The sequence below is a fragment of the Canis aureus genome, chromosome 13 (genome assembly GCF_053574225.1).
Source record: "Canis aureus isolate CA01 chromosome 13, VMU_Caureus_v.1.0, whole genome shotgun sequence".
In the NCBI taxonomy this organism is placed as follows: domain Eukaryota; kingdom Metazoa; phylum Chordata; class Mammalia; order Carnivora; family Canidae; genus Canis; species Canis aureus.
Window position 1 is genome coordinate 7,862,214 of NC_135623.1, and position 17,679 is coordinate 7,879,892.

General features: G+C 41.4%; 1 protein-coding gene and 1 long non-coding RNA gene across 8 annotated transcripts in view; one reads left to right on the forward strand and one right to left on the reverse strand.

The window, feature by feature from the left end:
• HIVEP3 (HIVEP zinc finger 3) overlaps window positions 1-17,679 on the forward strand; it is a 457,232-nt gene that overhangs the window by 55,483 nt on the left and 384,070 nt on the right. The window lies entirely within an intron of this gene.
• The window catches only part of LOC144281766 (uncharacterized), a 34,424-nt gene continuing 17,531 nt past the window's right edge, over window positions 787-17,679 (reverse strand). Inside the window, exons 4-7 of one of the 5 annotated variants that reach the window (XR_013350163.1) lie at window positions 13,153-13,330; window positions 11,392-11,518; window positions 7,125-7,184; window positions 787-6,553 (exon numbers count right to left, since the gene is read on the reverse strand). This is a non-coding gene — a long non-coding RNA (uncharacterized LOC144281766). The remainder of the gene's footprint in view (window positions 6,554-7,124; window positions 7,185-11,391; window positions 11,519-13,152; window positions 13,331-17,679) is intronic. The other 4 variants (XR_013350160.1, XR_013350161.1, XR_013350159.1 and 1 more) reach the window with 4 other exon arrangements.

Below are 17,679 nucleotides of genomic sequence, written 5' to 3' on the forward strand. Positions count from 1 at the left end.
TTCTTGGTCAGGATTTCAGTGTTAATGGGACAAACTACAGTCCCACTGTTACAGCTGGTTCCGAGGCCATAACTGCTACACATCATGTCCCTTGTTGGCTGCTGTTTCTAGAATCTCCTTCCTTGGCTCTCACTTCTGTTAGGACTGAGTCAGACTTGCATCCCTGAGGGGTCTGCGTCCCCGGTTACCACGTCCTTACCAGGCTGTGGTTGTTGCATTTGCCAGTTTACAGTTAAAACTGGGCACTGAAATACCAAGACACACCCCAGAGGATCACCTGTCAAATCAGTGACATGTCATCTGTATTCTTTCCTGCCTGTTATATGGCAGGACCCCCACTTCCCCATGATGGTAATGGTCAAACCCACCTGCCCAGAAGACTAGCTCTACTTCTTTGCTTGCTATGAGGATGAGGAACTTACAGTAACTAGGCAGGCAGCAGCTACATCTTTAATTTTAACAAAATCTATGCCCTAAGTTGGAAGCATCTCTAGACCTACAGAGCCTAAGGTATCAAGTGTAAGAAACACAAATTTCTCCAGTGACACTGGGATTAATAGTGAGTGAGGCCACTCCCAGGCCCCCTGCCCGCTTGTTCCCAGACCTATGTATTCTATTTATTGGGAATGAGCCTCATATAAAGCTCTTGATTTTACATCAGGAGTCTATGCTGCTACTCAGAGGACTGCATTGCACCTGTGCGAGGTGTTCTGTCCATACTCACTCCCTAGCTGTGCTTTCAAAAGGTCCTTCCAATGTTTTGTCAAGCCAGCAGCTTCTTCATCCTTTTTTTTTTTTTTAGATTTATTTATTTATTTATTCGTGAGAGACACGGGGGTGGGGAGGGGAGAGGCAGAGACACAGGCAGAGGGAGAAGCAGGCTCCATGCAGGGAGCCCGATGTGGGACTCGATCCTGGGTCTCCAGGATCACGCCCTGGTCTGAAGGCAAAGCCAGCAGCTTCTGAGTGGTCTGTTAAGTCGTAGGACCGCTGGGTTGCACGGTCCTTGCCCATGTGCACCTTCTTTGCTGCAAAATGGATTTCTTAGTCCAAAGTGAATTGATTGGAATTTCAGCAGTAGCAGCCAAGTGAAGACTTTGTGAGTCCTGGTGGCCGAGGCCCACAGGCAAGACAGACAGATCTACACCCCAAATATTTGTCAGTCCTAATCGAGATGAAACACTGCCCTTTATAGGGTGGAAGGGAATCAACTCATGGCCAGCTAGCTCGCCGGTCTCCTCTAAGGATGTATCGTAGCAGGGGCTCAGTAGTGGCCTTTGCAGCCGGCAGCTTGAATGCCCAGCAGGTGCAGAGGCTGGAGAAGCTGTGGATTGCGAGAGCTTATGGGGCCTCCATCCTGCCATTTAGGCTGCTCCATTTATGAACCAGCTGCATTCTTGCTCTGGGCCCCCCTCGAAGCCGGCAGCCTTCTATGCCACCCATTCTCCAGACGAGAGATGTTAAGTTCACAGGGGTTAACATTTTTTTCAAGGGCTCAGAGCTAGTAAGTGGTGGTTGCGGAGTTTGTACCTGCCATTCCCGTGGCACCGTGTTGCCTCCTCTGTGTTTGCAGACCTATTTCTAGGATATCTATGAATAGAAGAAAAATCCACCTGTGGTCGATTGCATGTGGGTGAATTGGCTTGCCCTTGAAATGCCAGATGTAGATCAGTTTTAGCTTTTCAAAATAGGCTCTGACTCAGGTAACGTACCGTTCAAGGACAGGAGCCGGCGTGTTGTCCTGTCCTGACTCAGGGAGTGATTCACACTCAGCTGGCAAAATCTGGGAGGCTTTTGCATTGCATTATAACCTTTTAGGTATTCATCTTATTCCTTAGCTAAGAATAGATCTGGACCATGAACAAACCCTTCTGAAGTCATCCTCCTCCACTGGAGTTCTAAGTTTTCTTTTTGTGTCCAACCTGGACAATAGGGATCATTGCATTTTGAACTTTTGCTCTCCTCTGCCCAATTTGTCCTTGGATGATGGAGCTCTCCCAGATGCCTTTGCGTTGAGTGGGACATCAAGGACGCAGTTAGCTCGAGAAGTTAATTCACTTGCCTAAGCTCTATATGTGGGAGCCAGGACCTGACCCTAAGTGGCTTGGCCCCAGAGCCCACACTCTGTTCGGCTGTCTCTGACTAAGGCTGAATTTGTTTCTATTTATTGACAACTCGTGATGAGAAACTCATACCTACGTATTTAGCAGTGTTTGGGGACTGGGTCAGGACTAACATAGTCACAATTTTAGATTGTATTCCACTTTATTTGACAAAATGTACTTCTACTCATTTGCATAAAGATTATTCTGGCAAAACTAAGTCTTCTTCGGGCACAGGGTGGTTCTTTGAACTTTTGTTTATAGTGGCTTACAGATTAGTGGGAGGTAGATTTTTAGCAAGTATGGTAAAAAACATAAATAATTCTCGTTTTGTTGAGTAAAGATGAAAAATAAATCATTGAATTCTTTTACGCTAATATCATTAATTTCGTATATGAATTTTCCTTTTAAGTTGTACGTGTGTGTGTTTCTTTTATAAAATTAAACATACAGTTTTGACTAGAAGAAAGTTTTAGGTGCCTTCTCCACCGCTTGTAAGACTGCTTAGGCCACCCAAGTGATTCACTCCTCATCAGCCTGCAGCGTGGAGAAAGGAGTTGGGAAAATTTATGTCTGTGAATAAGACCCCAAAGCAGAAGCAGCTTCAGTTCCCTCTTCTTCATGGTTCATGTCGTCACTTCCATGATTTTTTCCAGTGCTGTTCAAAACCTACATATTATATATTCCTATAGTCAACAAAACCCGAAAATGAATTCAAACTCCATACATAATGTTTGGGCCCACACCTCTTTCTGCTTCCATTGGCGGAAATACTTTGGGGTTGTTCGTGTCTCTCCACGTTGCCAAAGTAATTGCCTCTGTATTCTGGGGGGAGAGATAAGATAGCCTTGGCCCTCTTGAAGCAGAAAGCACACTTGTATGGAAACAAGACAGTTGATATTTGGCATAAATTTGTACCGCTGGTCCATTAGCATGGCTGACCCGGAGTGGCTGTAGTTATGGAAACTCCCAGAATGGATTCATTGGCAGAGTGTCCTTACTCTTGCTGTTGTTTTACAGAGATCCCGACCCAGGGAGTATTGTATTTCTTGATTAGGATCAGCCTGCATTTCTCCTAAGAACTCAGAGCCCCCTGGACTGTTTCATTTCTAATTCTGACCACACACAAATGGGTAATCGGCTGCAGGTTGGCGTGTGGACTTCTGTGAACCATAACAGCCCAGCCTTCCTCCCCTGAAGGCCGCACACGCTTGTCTTCCTTACTGCCTCTCCCCAGCCAAGCAAAATATTTCCTGGGTTTGGGCTAAAGAGTGAAAATCCAGCGTGATGCTACCTTTTTTTCACCTTCTCCTGTTATAATCTGCAGGAGACTTATCTCCACCAGGGAGGTTATTGACATTAAAGCCTTGTGGTGTTAGCATTGGAAGGGTAATGAGTCCCTTGATGACTTCAGCCTTAGCTGTTGTTCAGCTTCTGCTGGGAGTGAGTCCTGGCCACCAGTCTAGATCATTCAGGGAGGGAGAGGGAGAGGTCCAGGCAGCCTACCTCTTCTGACTGTGAAAGGATTCCAGAATTTTCCTTCAAGTTCCAGATCACCTCCAGAAATAATTTAAGTCCCAGAGGCCCTTTCCTAAGCACCCGGAGCCCTGAGTCATTCCTGTGTGCTCCCCCCTACCACCACCCCCCCCCACAGTGATTGTATTCCTCTGTCCATTCACAGTTTTAATTATGCGCTTACTCAATGGGCTTCCCTTCTGGTTAACTTCTCCTGGTAACTCATTAAACCTCTGAGTCACACGTTCCTTATTAAAGAGAGGGAAAAAAGGGAAAGAGCGAGAAGGAGCTGTGCCCTGGGAGGAACCTGGGGGTGGATCACTGTGGTTAAGCGGAGCTGGATCTCTGCAGGCCTCGGTTAGCTCTTCCCCTGACTAGAGGTGTGCCCTGTGGTGCAGGCCGCCATGCTTTCCGCCTTGAGGGCCTTCACCTGGGCTTTCACAGGAGTTTCTGCTGTTGGGGGAGACCGGCTTCCAATTCTGGTACTTCCCTCCTGTGCCCTGTGAACTTCGGTGGTCTCCTAACAATGGAGCTACTAATTAAAAAGGAATTCCAATTGTAACTTTTGTCTCTGAGAGAACATTAGAGGGAACCAATTCATAACCCACAGAGACGCCTACTCTTTCCTGTCCTTTCCTCCTCAGTTTTTCCCAGACCCCCTCCTCCCCTCCCCTGTCTCCCCGTGCCCCCACCGCCCCTTGCTCCTCAGCCCACCAGGCTATTTCTTTTCTTCCTCACCCCTTCCCCAAGGTAAGGGAACTTCTTTGGGCCTTGTACACCCCTCTCTAAAACGAGGTTCATGGTAGTGTACGTATGTTGAGAGGATTAACTGGATAAAATCCGTAAATACCACCCATACAGTGCCTGGAACATCCTAAAGGTTAGCTGTTATTCTAAATTTTGTGCAGCATCCTCAGCCTCAGCTTTGACTTTCTCTCAGTGGAAATGCTGCAGAACAAAATCGGGAAGCAGAGAAAGTGATCCCTAAATAATGGTAATAATAAGCTATCACAGACTGAGCATGACTTGTGTACCAAGTACTATCCTGACTCCTTATTGTGCATTATCTGCACACTTTCCATTTTTTCCCCTTTGGGTATTTAATGGCCTCCCACAGCCCTGAAGGGTAGATGCTATTATTATTCCCACTTCACAAATGAGGAAAGTCAGATTTAGAGGGATGAGCAACTTGCCCTTGGCCACATAGCTAGTAAGTGCTGCAGCTGGAATTCAAACTCAGGCCTAACTGATTTCCCAGTTCATGATTTAATCACTTTGCAAAAATCTGCAGGCCCGTGATGCTGCCAGCCACTAGGAAGGCGTGTGTTCTCTGTGTGGGATTTGACTCACGAGGGCCATGATCCTCCACTCCGAGACTTGGGGCCTCTGCTGATGAGTGAACTGCCCTTGGAAACAGCTGTGGGGGTGGAGCTGGCCCCCACGGCTGGGGTGAAACCACCAGGCCTTTCCCGAGGTGAAGGCCCCAGAGGCCTCCTTCGTATTCAGAGACAGAGAAAAATGTGTTTTTCTGCAAAGGTTGGCATTTATTTCTTAATAATCAGTTAAAAATTTATGTAGGTTCCCTAATCAGCAAAACAAAGGCTTTCTGTACTTTTATGTGTGCTAGGAACCACTAATGAGTTCTTGGGGATTTATCACTGACTCTAGAATAGAAGTAGAAGCCAGTATATCTAGAGTCAGTAGACACAGGTTTTGCCAAGATGCCTCAGCTACAAGGGAACCTTGAAATATTCCGCTCATGCAGGGCTACATCTGTCCTGGAGAATTGGGGGATGAGACGATGCCTATCTTCCTCCTCAGATGACCTGGGTTGGCCCTGTACAGTCCTTGTCTCCTAAGGTCACCTTCGGGGGTCTACTTGGGGGTACTCTATCAGGGACCTGTCTGGGACTGTCTCTGAGCAGTGACAAATCAGTTGTCCCAGGAGCCCGAATGTAATGTTGAACTTTGCATCAAGTGTAAGGACCAACATCTTCCTGGACTCCAAAGCATCAGCAGCAGGAGAGGCCATCACAGGCTGGGGTGCTGTGATTGATGCCTGTTTTCTGGGCACACAAGTGTCAAATAACCATTATTAACAATGACAGTCCATTACTATTTTCTTCTTCTTCCTCCTCTGCTTCCTCTTCCTTCCTCCTCCTTCTCTTATATCTCCTTTATTCTTCTCTTTCTCCCCATCTTCCTGGTCCTTTTTTTGATTTCTCACCATGAAGGTATATGTATAGCAAGAGAACATGTCAAGACTTGGCAGGTCATTCATTCATCCTTCAAACATTCATAAAGCACTTTAAACTGAGCATGGGGTCAGGGGTACACAGATAAAAAAAAGGAATCTGTCCTGGGGGACGTGCAGAGTCCAGGGGGAAGAGACAGACATCTGACAATCATAATAAGCCACACGTTCCCTGAACTTACTATGTGCCTGGCATTGTGCTAGATTCTTTGACCTTTGACAGGGTCATCTTATTTAATCTTTTTATTTTTTTTATTTTTATTTTTTTTCATCTTATTTAATCTTCACACAGATATTATGTGGGGAATTCTAGCATTTTCCCCCCTATTACACATGAGAATGAGGCAAAGACAGATGAAATAAGTGGCCCAAGTCACACGGCTAGGAAGTCACAGATCTGACTTGAACCCAGGTGCTTTCATTCCAGGGTCAATATTCTTGACAGCTCTGCTACCTTCCCCACAACCACAGTACCTTGTGACAGGTGTCAGAGTACGGCCTAGCAGAAGTAAAGTTTGAAACTGGCCACGGCAGATGAGTGGGAGTTTTTGAGGCTGGAGAGGTGAAGGAAGAGCACTGTAGGCATAGGGAATGGTGCAAGCAGAGACGGGATGCCACAGGACACCTGACATCCGCAGCCCGTGACCACTGTCTCACAGGCAACAGACTAATTCGGTTCCTCCTGGGAAGAGAGGGTAGTGATCAGACTTGTACACTAAAAAGACAGTCATCATTTAAAAATGATAAAGAAAATAGTCATGTGATTAAAAATCTTTGAGTGTTAAGAATATGAATGATAGGGTCTATTTTTATTATTTTACATCGTTTCCAAAATTTCCTTTAATGAGCTTGTCTTGCTTAGATAAAGTGTAAAGGGCACGTGTGTTGGAGAAAGGAGTTGTGAGTTGGTGACAGGGCAGAATGGGGAGCAAAGTGGGGAGGGAAACTTGTTGGTGAGACAGTGCAAGAAGTCTCATCTGCATAGGAAGCACTTGGAGGTGAAAGTCTAGGGCTTTGGTTGTCAGAGACCCTATCTGACTTGCCTCCACCCTCCTCAGCCCCTCTCATAGGACCTAGCAGGCACTAACCACTGCACAAATACACATTAGATTAATGTAAGAACGAATGAGTGAATAAAAGAGGACAAATGAAAGCAACGTGGCTGGAGAAGAGGGCTTGGACCTGAGGAAGAGTTCTGAGATGGAAGCTCCAGGAACTAGCTACACAGTGGTGGCTCAGGGGTGAGGTCTCACCTTAAGCAGCAGGAAGCTGAGCATCCTCTTACCTCTGATAGGGAACCCGGGAAGAAATGCCTTAAGGGAGAAGCAAGAGCTGGTGAAGAGTTTGATCTTGGATATGTTGACTTGGGGATTAAATTGATAAAACAACTGTAACCACTTGCTGTAAAATCCACATTGGTTGTGGAAGGTGGATGGGCTAACGAGAGAGTGGGGAGACAGCCCTGAAGGACAGCTGCTGCTCGGTGCAAGGACCAGTGCGTCACAGGTAAAAGCTGTCTTCGGAACCTTCCAGTTCAGGGTCCCTCTGCCTCCACTGACAGGGAATGTTTAGTTGCCCAAACTAACATGTATTTCTGACTCCATGTTTTGGTTACTTTTTATTTGAGTATATCACATATACACCAAAATGCACAAATCTTAAGTGTAGAGTTTGTAGAATTTTCGCAAAATGAACACACTTTTCTAATCTCCACTCAGAACTAGAATAGAACATTAGCAGCACATCAGAAGTCTGACTTGTGCCTCCCTTGATCATTATCTGCTCTATTGCCATAGGCTACTTTTACTTAGTTTTTATCATTACATAAGTAGAATCATTCAGCATGTTCTCTCTTTTTCTTTCTTTTCTTCCCCCAGTATTATGTTTATGACCTTTATGATCATGGGTCATGTGGATGAGGTTTGTTCTTGTTCATTGTCTCATATTATTGGATGAATATGCTACCTTGGGATATACCATTGTTAATGGACATTTGGGCTACTTATAATTTGCGCTGTTATAAATACAATTTTTGTGAATCTTCTTGGCTTTTATCTTTTGGCTGACATAAATGTTCGTTTTCATTATGTACATACCCTGGAGTGGAACTACAGAGTCATAAGGTATATGTATGTTTAATTTTTGTAATTTACACAAAACAGTTTTCCAACATGTTTGCGTCTATTTACATTTATACCAGCAATTTATAAAGTACAAATTGTTCTATCTCTTTACCAACATTTAATATTTTAATTTTTTTAACCATTCTGGAAGATTTGTAGTGTTACCTCGTTGTGGCTTTAATTTTCATTCCCTTTTAAAATAAATATTTTATTTATTTATTCATGAGAAACACAGAGAGAGAGGCAGAGTCACAGGCAGAGGGAGAAGCAGTCTCCTTGTAGGGAGCCTGATGCGGGACTTGATCCTGGATCCCAGGATCACTCCCTGAGCCAAAGGCAGATGCTCAACCACTGAGCCACCCAGGCATCCCTGCATTTCTGATGATTAATGACTTGGAGTTTTTTTTCATATACTTCTTGGCCACTTAGTTATTCTTCTTTTCTTGTGAAGTGTTGTTGGTTTAAGTATTTTGTTAGCTGTTAAGTTGAAAGCCCATGTGTGTTAACTCCAGATCATTTGTGGATCTGTTTCTACTGTCTGTTTTTCTCTTGGTTTTCTATTATTTGGTTCTGTTTTCTGGACTGTTTGGCATTTTCCATTAAATGCTGAACATTATATTTGAAAAATTATAGAGCCTCTGGATGATATTTCCCTTCAGAGAGGATTTAATTTTCCCAGATAGAGCAAGGAGAGATCACTTTGATCCAGGTTAGGCAGATCTATTTCTAGTTTGTTCTTTCTTTCTTTGTTAATTTAAAGATATATTTGTTTTTTTTTTTTTTTTTTTTTGAGAAGCAGGGAGGGGCAGAGGGAGAGAGAAAATCCCAAGCAGACTCCCAGCTGAGTGTAGAGCCTGATTTGGGGCCTGATCCCATGACCATGAGATCATGACCTGAGCTGAAATCAAAAGTCAGACACTTAACCAACTGTGCCACCCAGGCACCCCTGTTTCTGAATCCTGTTTCTAGTTTCTTCTTAATCACAGGTCATGGATCTCCCAGAGTCTCAGTTGAAAGCCTGGTGTTTAGTGAACCCCTCCTCCTAGTGGTCCTTGAATCTCAGTTTTTATATCTCCAGCCCACTGAGACTGCTGATTACTATTTGGCTCTGCATTGTATATCAATAAATGTCCCCATGGGAAAATGTGATCCTGCCAGAGGGTTTGCTTCAGGAAACACTTAATGTTCTTTGGGATCTTAGTTCCTCAAATTGTTTCGGTTGTTCTCCAATGTCATCAAGCAGCTGGTGAGTATGTGTGTGTATGTGTGTATGTGTGTGTGTGTGTATGTATGTGTATGTGTATATTGTTTTGGCCAGCTTTTGTAGATGTTTTTAGCAGCAGAATTAGTCTGATACCAGCTACTCCATCATAGCTTGAGGTATAAGCTTGTTATTTCCATTTTAAGTAATGTTGAGAAGAACGTTTAAAAAAATCTCCTCCTTTTTCCAATATTTAACTGTCTTTATGGACAAGGGCCTTAGTGTGTCTATGTGTGCTTGTCTCAGTGGTACAAGAGAAGGAAAGCCATGTGTTAAAAATGTGGGGTTTTCAATGTAACCAGGAGCAGAAACTAGGGGCTTATAATACATACAGATTGCATCTAATGATGTTTCCTTTTTTCCTTCCCCAATGTTCAAGTATGGTTGGAATGGTGACTAGCTCACAAAATATCCTTAAATTTATGGCCAGATTTATTGCATGCTTAAATGAGACTATATTTCCTTAATAAGAAAGCATCATTTATACTTATAATAAACAAGTAAATCAATACAAATAGACCAGTAAGACTGAATGCTACACCAACAACTCAAAGAATTTAAGATGCAGAGTTTTAATTTTTTAATTAATAGACATTATTATTATTATTATTATTATTTTAGCAGTTTTAGGTTTATAGCAGATCAGTCAAGAGTACAGAGAGTTCCCATATACTCTCTCTCCTCTCCTTCCTGCACAGTTTCTCCTGTTATTTACATCTTGTATTAATGTTGGACAAGATGCAGAGTTTTACCTTGGGAAGGTAAATCCTTCCCAAGTGGCTTCTCAACCTCAGTAGTAGCTCACAGTGCAGCAATTTTTCCTGTGGGAATGGAGGGGAAGGATAGAACTTTCCACTCAGGAGCATTTTGGTCAGAAGCATAAAAGCAGATATTATGGATCAGTGCCCATACAAAGCTCTGATTAGAAACAACCATCAGAATCTTAGAAAAATCTTTTAAATTAATCTGCTATGTGTAACAAACCCCAAGGGACAAAGTAATCCTAGGGTAGACAGTTTTTGTTAGAAATACCCTTTTGGGGAGAGTGCGGTACCATATTTTAAGCAAAAAGTCAAATCTCTCTTTCCTAAGTGATCCCCAATGGTCTTGGAGAAGATAGCCCTGGTTAAAACTGTGTTCATATTAATAAAAGATATTAAAACATCCAGCATTAAAAGATATTCCTATGGCTAATTTTTTTGCTTAATTTTTTTTCAAATTGTAGTAAAATATACATAACATAAAATTTGCCATCTTAACCATTTTTTAAAGATGCATTTCTTATTTAATTTTTAAAAGATTTTATTTATTGCGAGAGAGAGAGCACTAGTAGGGGAAGTAGCAGAGAGAGAGAGGGAAAAGCAGACTCCTTGCTGATCAGGGAGCCCAATATGAGGCTTGATCCCAGAACCCTGGGATCATGATGTGAGCGGAAGGCAGATGCTTAACCAACTGAGTCACCCAGATGCCCCAAGACTTATTTATTTGAGAGAGAGAGAGAGAGAGAGAGAGAGAGAGAGAAGAGGGAGAAGAGAGAGTTGGGGAAGGGACAGAGGGAGAGAATCTTTAAGCAGACTCCCTGCTGAGTGCAGAGCCCAATGTGGGGCTCAGTCCCATGACCCATAAGATCATGATCTGAGCTGAAACCAAAAGTTAGACACTTAACTGACTGAGCCACCCAGGCAACCCATTTCTACCATTTTTAAGACTACAGTTCAGTGGCACTAAGCACATTCACATTGTTATACAACCATCACTACCATCCATCTGCAGAACTTTTCTCATCTTGGAAAACTGTAACTCTATACCCACTAAACAATAACTCCCTACTCCTCCCTACCTTTGGCCCCTGGAAACTACCATTTTACTTTCTGTTTCTATGAATTTAACTCTTTTTAGGAATCTCATATAAGTGTAATCATACCGTATTTGTCCTTTTTAGACTGACTTTTAGACTGACATATTTTGCTTATTGTCTCCCTTCTCTCTTCTCTGCAAATCTCTTACCCTCCTTCCTTATTCTCAGATGACATCCTCCCTTACATTATATGTAGAAAAAAAATCCAGGTGATGATAATTCCCTCACATTTTCACCACCAAATTTATCACCATGCTGGTACACCCATCTTTTCCTACCTCTCTGCAGTGTGATAGCAGAAGTGTCCCTCCTTCAATCAGAGACTGCCCTTGTGTATTCCATTCCCCTCCTCTAGTATTTGACTCCTTTGGCCATCTTCCTTTAACACAATCAATGGATCATTCCCTTTAGTAGACAAACTTGAATTGATATCAGTGGGTTTTTTTTTCAATTTTTAAATTGTGACAAAATATACATAACATGTAATTTATCATAACTACCTTTAAGTATACAGTATACATTTATAATGTTGTACAGCCATCACCACCATCCATCTCCGTAAGTCTTTTCATTTGGTAAAACTGAAACTCATACCCATTAAACAATAACTCACCGTTCCCCCTTCCCTCCCATCCCTGGCAACTACCATCCTACTTTATGTCTCTATGTGTTGACTACTTTAGATATCTCATATAAGTGGAATTGTATAGTATTTGTATTTTTCACTTATCGTAAAGTGCTCTAGATTCATCCATGTTGTGGCATATGTCAGTGTCCTAAGTTTTTAAGGATGAATAGTATTTTATTGTATGTATATACCGTATTTTGCTTATTCATTCATCAGTGGGCACTTGGGTTGCTTCTGTGTTTTGGCTATTGTAAATAATGCTGCGAAGAATGAGTGTACAGACAGCTCTTTGAGACCCTGCTTTCAATTCTTTTGGGTGTATCCCCAGAAGTGAAATGACTAGATCAGATGATAATTGTATTTTTAATTTTTTGAAGAACCACCATACTGTTTCCCACAGTGCACTAACAGTGCACAAGAGTCTCAATTTCTCCACATATTTGCCAAAATTTACTTTCTGTTTTTTTTTTTAAATAGCAGCTATCCTAAAGGTGGTATTTCAATGTAGTTTTGATTTCAATTTCCCTTATGATTAGTGATGTTGAACATCTTTTTATGTGCTTATTGGCATTTGTTGGTACCAACTGCCTTTCAAAAAAACCACCTCTTCCATGACTGCTTGTTCCACTCTTTTTTTTCCCCACTCTTACTACTGCCCAATTTCTTTGTTTCCTTCAGAGTAAAACTTATTGGAAGGGTTGTCTTCAAGCAATGTCTCTTTCTCTGCCTTCCATCCACTTTTCAGTATACTGCAGCCTGGCCTCTGACTCTACTACACTGCTGAAACTGCTCTTGTCGAGGCTACCAGTCAGTGACCTCAGTTTTGTCAAATCCAATAGATAGTTTCAGCAAAATTTGACACTGTTGACCATCTTCTCTATCTTGAAACACTTACTCCTTGTGAGTCTTGGGACACTGTGCTCTCCTGGGTTTTCTTTTATCACCCTGGTCTCTACCTGACCTCTCAGTGTGGAAGTCCTGGAGTTCCTCAAGGCTCAGTCCTGGTACTTTCCCCTTCTCTCCCCTCCCTTCCCCTTCCTCTTCTTCCCTCCCTCTGTACTCTCCCCTTCCTCATCTTTCTCCTCCGCCCCCAACCTTTCTCCCTCTTTCTCCTCTCTCCTTTTTCTTCTCTCTCCAGCCTTCTCTTATCTTCCTTTCTCCTTCCTCTCCCTCCTCCCTTTTCACCATCTCCTCTTATTCCCTTTCTCTCTACTGTATCTTTATCCCTTCTTGCTTTCTCCTCTTTCTTCATGCTCTCCTCTCTTGTGTTTTCTCTCTTACTTTTTTCTCCCTGCCCTTCTCACAGCTTCTAACTTCTCTTTCTCCATCCTTTCTCTTAAAACAAAGAATAAAATTCTTTTAGAGGGACCATTTGTTTTATATTTTGCATTTCCTGTTGCCTAACACTCACCTTGTTTCATGCATGATATCATCTGCCTGGCCTCTGTGGACATTTGAGTTCGTGATCACTCTCATAGGTCATATATTGTAGATGTTTATACAAACATTTTCCTTTATTTCTTCATTATATATTCTCTAAGGGATGGGTCTGCATCTGCTTTATTCCCAACAGTACCTAGTAAAGTGCTCTGAGAATAACAGAAATATAATCAATTGAATAAAATAAACAAGCAAACAAATACAAGTATTCTTGAAAATATAAAATTGAAAACTTTTTTTTATCTTGAATAAGACACATTTTTGACCAATTCCAACAGTATTGGTCACCTAATGGGCATTCAGGGTTTTTGGTTAACCAATTGAATAGTAGCAACCTATGGGTTGCTGATATGACAGAGAACTCAATGAGTATCACTTCCACCATTTAGAATTATGCTGAAGCATTTATATTTTTAAAGATTCAGCTCAATTATATACTTTATTAGAAGTAGAAATAAGAGGCAAAGAATCTCAGGGTATCAGAAAAGTGTGATAGATTATTTAATGACTTGATTGAAAGCAGAAATGCTGTTATGAATAAAATAGTGTTTTTTTATTGAGATGAAAATGTATTTTCTTTTTATGTGTGGCTCAAAAATCATTTTTGTTAATATTGCTAAATGAAAATACTAATTAATACTCTAGGTCAGGCCAGGTGCTTCAGACTAAAGTAAAATATGATCAATAGTGTGATTTAATTATCAATAATGAAAATCTATCAATAATGGGAATTGAATAATAGGAAACAAAAATAATGATTTGGAGACTGAAGCATGTATTTAGCCAAATGATCTTGTATAAATACTATGCCATGGTTTTCTCAGCTCTAAAACAAGGAGATTGGATTTAATTATCACTGAGGTATTTTCCAGCTATCAAATTTCTGTATTTCTATAATACATCAGTGGTTGCCAGTTCTATGATCCCAATGTTTGCTTTTCCAGTGCATGCCTGATTCTGTTAAAGAAAAATACCTAGTAAGCCCTAATGGAAGCCATCTGTTAGAAAAGGCAGGAGACAGAATTTCAGGGCTCTGTACCTGCTTTCTGGCTTTCTGTATAGGTAATCTTCCCCAGTCCTTCTAAGAGAAAGAGAGGAAATGTTGACAATTTAGAGAGAGAGAGAGAGAGAGAGAGAGAAAGGCTGTCCACCTTTCTCAAGACTCGTCAGCACCTGCCCGGTGGACAGCACCACAGTTCCTCTAAGGTTCACTCCCCTCTAAGCCCAGGTTGCCGGAGTTCACTAATCAAGTGGTTTGCATTCTTTAAAAAAAAATAAAAATAAAAAAATAAACAAGCCATGAAACCAGAGAGGGCCACACAGAAGGCTTCAAGGATAATATTCTAGATCTTAAGTTGGAGCTTGGTTCAAGGATGTCATTTTTTATTTTGTTCTTTATATCATAATAAACACAGTTTGAATTCTTTTATATCTATCAACGTCTCCGTGATAAAATTAATGAGCTAAAAATATGTACCACATTTATTTTTTAAAAGACTTTATTTGTTTATTTGAGAGAGAGAGTGAGCAAGAGAGAGAGCACAAATGGGGGAGGGGCAGAGGGAGAGCGAAAAGCAGACTCCCCTGCTGAGCAGGGAGCCTGACTCATGGCTTGATCTCAGGACCCTGGGATCATGTCCTGAGCTGAAGTCAGACACTTAAGAGGTTGAGCTACCCAGGCGCCCCATATGTATCACATTTAACCAAAACAGAGAGACATTCTCATTTAAAGAGAGGCTTCACATCCAGAGGAATAATTAAGAGACTATATGTATCAGTCCTAAAGAGTTTCAGTCATAAAATTTCCTTCCTCAAAGTATAAAGTAAAAAGAGTAAAGCCAGCATGGTAGACCCCATGTGAGAATAAGAATGTATATAAGGAAATAACAGCTATTCTTCACTTTGAAGGAGTCCACAAAGGCTGGCTGGCCTATAACTGGGGTGAACCAGGTTCATGAGAAGTTCCATAAAGTAGAAGTCAAGAGTGTGATCTTGTCTTAGAGCAGAGTCAGAGCCCAGGTCCTCCCATATTATTGTGTTAAGGTTATAAGAATGAGTCTAAGAACCATGTTGTCACTAACAGAAAACAAAATCTGAGGCAGACTGTTTATTGTGTGAAGTTCAGGAATTCTTGAACTGCAGACTTCACCATTTGTGTCTCTGATCATTTACTTTATGCCTAGGGGAAAATCCAGGGAACCACTGACTTTCAAATCCTTCAAGACCTGCTGTTCATTTGTCAGTTCTCACCCTTACTTTCCTTATGGTTCTGATAAACAGCATTAACCAACCCCTTTCTGTGGCTTGGTTACATGGATTATCTGGATTCCCTTACCATACTACTTCACCTTCTGGGCCTTCCTCTTTCTCCTGTCCCCTTTTACATTCATTCTTGGCATTCAGCAGATGTTATGGAGCACTTATGTAGGGTACTATGCCACATGCTGAGAATAAAAGGCTGAACCACATACCCATGGTCTACACTAATGCTGTTTATAGTGTAGTGGGAAGGAGTAAGATAGACATTAAACAGACATCTAGAGAAATTGATATAAAGTTGACCCTTAAAAACATGAATTTGAACTGTGTGGGTCCACTTATATGTGGATTTTTTTCTGGACAAATACAGCATAGTACTGTAAAGGTATTTTCTGTTTCTTATGATTTTCTTATCTCTAGCTTATTTTATAATAAGAATAAATATGTAGTACATATAACCTATAAAATAGGTGCTAATCCACTGTGTTATTGGTAAGGCTTCCATTCAACAGTAAGCTATTAAGTAGTTAAGTTTCTGGGGAGTCAGAAGTAATACATGGATTTTCAACTTCTCAGAGGGTTGGTGCCCATAGCCTCATGTTGTTCAAGGATCAATGATATATTTTGGTTCACACATATAGAGTAGATGAGGTGCTATGAGAGGCAATAATAGGAAGACCTACTCTAAACTGAGTAATAAGAGAACTCAGCTTTGAGGATGTGGCATTTAAGTTGTGATGTGAGGGATCAGACAAATGCAAAGAGAAGACAAAGTTCCAGCAGAAGTAAGTGTGTACAAAGGCCTGAGACAAAAAAGAGTGTTGATACCAGAGGTCCTGAAAGCAAGCTGGTGCCATATCCTGGACACAGCAGTATAAACAGAAAAGAAGTATGTGATTTGTCCACATACGGAATTCTTTGCGCAAATCTGGCCTCACTACTTTTAAGGGTATCTTCATGGATAAATGCCCATGATCTGTTGTTCAGTGAAAAGAGTAGTATCTTGAATATGTAGTATCATTCTACATTTGACTATACATTATATTAATTAGGACTTTCAGGTGCAGGTCCTAGGAAGCCCAGTCAGAATTTGTTTTAGCAAAATAGGCATTTATTAGTTCAGATACCTGAAAAATCCACGGGTAGGGCTAAAATCAGGTCTGGCTTTATCAAGGTTTCAAATGTTCAAATGTTCTAGACCAGTGCTGTCCAGTAGAGATAGGATATGAGTCACATGCATCATCACTTCAACATGTAATCAGTACAAAAATTTTGAGTGAGATATTTTACATTCCTTTTTCTTAATTTTTGAATCTGGGGTGAATTTTACATCGTGTCTCAATTTGTACTAGTCACATTTCAAATACTCAACAGCTACATGTGGTTAGTGGCTACCATCTTGGACAATGCTGTCAAGGCCTTAGATCCTCTCAATTTCAATACACACGAGAGTGAACCAGATTGTCTTCTGGAAGGCTGACCTTCCAGAAGCTTCTTTGGAAGCTTCTTTGCATCTCACTGGTGCTTTAAAAAATCAGGTGACTATGTTGAATTAGCATTGTGACTAGGAAGAAAGTGATTTACTCCATGATTTAGGCCCAAATTATATGCTGTACCTCAGGAGTGCAGGAAAGGGGTAAACCCCACCTGACCTCCGTGTATGGGATAGATATTTGTTATTTTGGTCACTTGGTATTCAGTTATCTAGTTTTGGGTAATAGTGTTTGGGGAGTCTGTCCTCCCTATATGGAGGACTGAAAAGCTGATTGTTAGTAGAAATTATTTCTAGGAAATGAGATTCCTAGGGTTGCAAAGAGAACTACTTTTCTTTTTCTGTTTTATATATTTCAGGTTTTAGTTTCTTGATACTAGCATGTACTGTGTTATTTTTGTTTTTAAAGAAGAGGATAGGTAACTAAGGTTTTCTTGTTCTAAAATGGTTAGTACCAGGGGGCCTGGTAGCTCAGTCAGTTAAGCATCTACTTTTGGCTCAGGTTATGACCTTGGGGTCCTGGAATTGAGCCCCATGTCCAGCTCCCTGCTCAGCAGGGAGTTTGCTTCTCCCTCTCCCTCTGCCTCTCCCAACCCCCACTCGTGTTCTTTCTCTATCTCTCTCAAGGAAATAAATAAAAGTCTTTTAAAAATTGGTTAAGAACAAATGGGGGGAATAGTATAATACTAAGGTAACCAAATGTTTTGGTTTGGCTAAGAAAGTCATGGATTTAAAGCATTATGTATA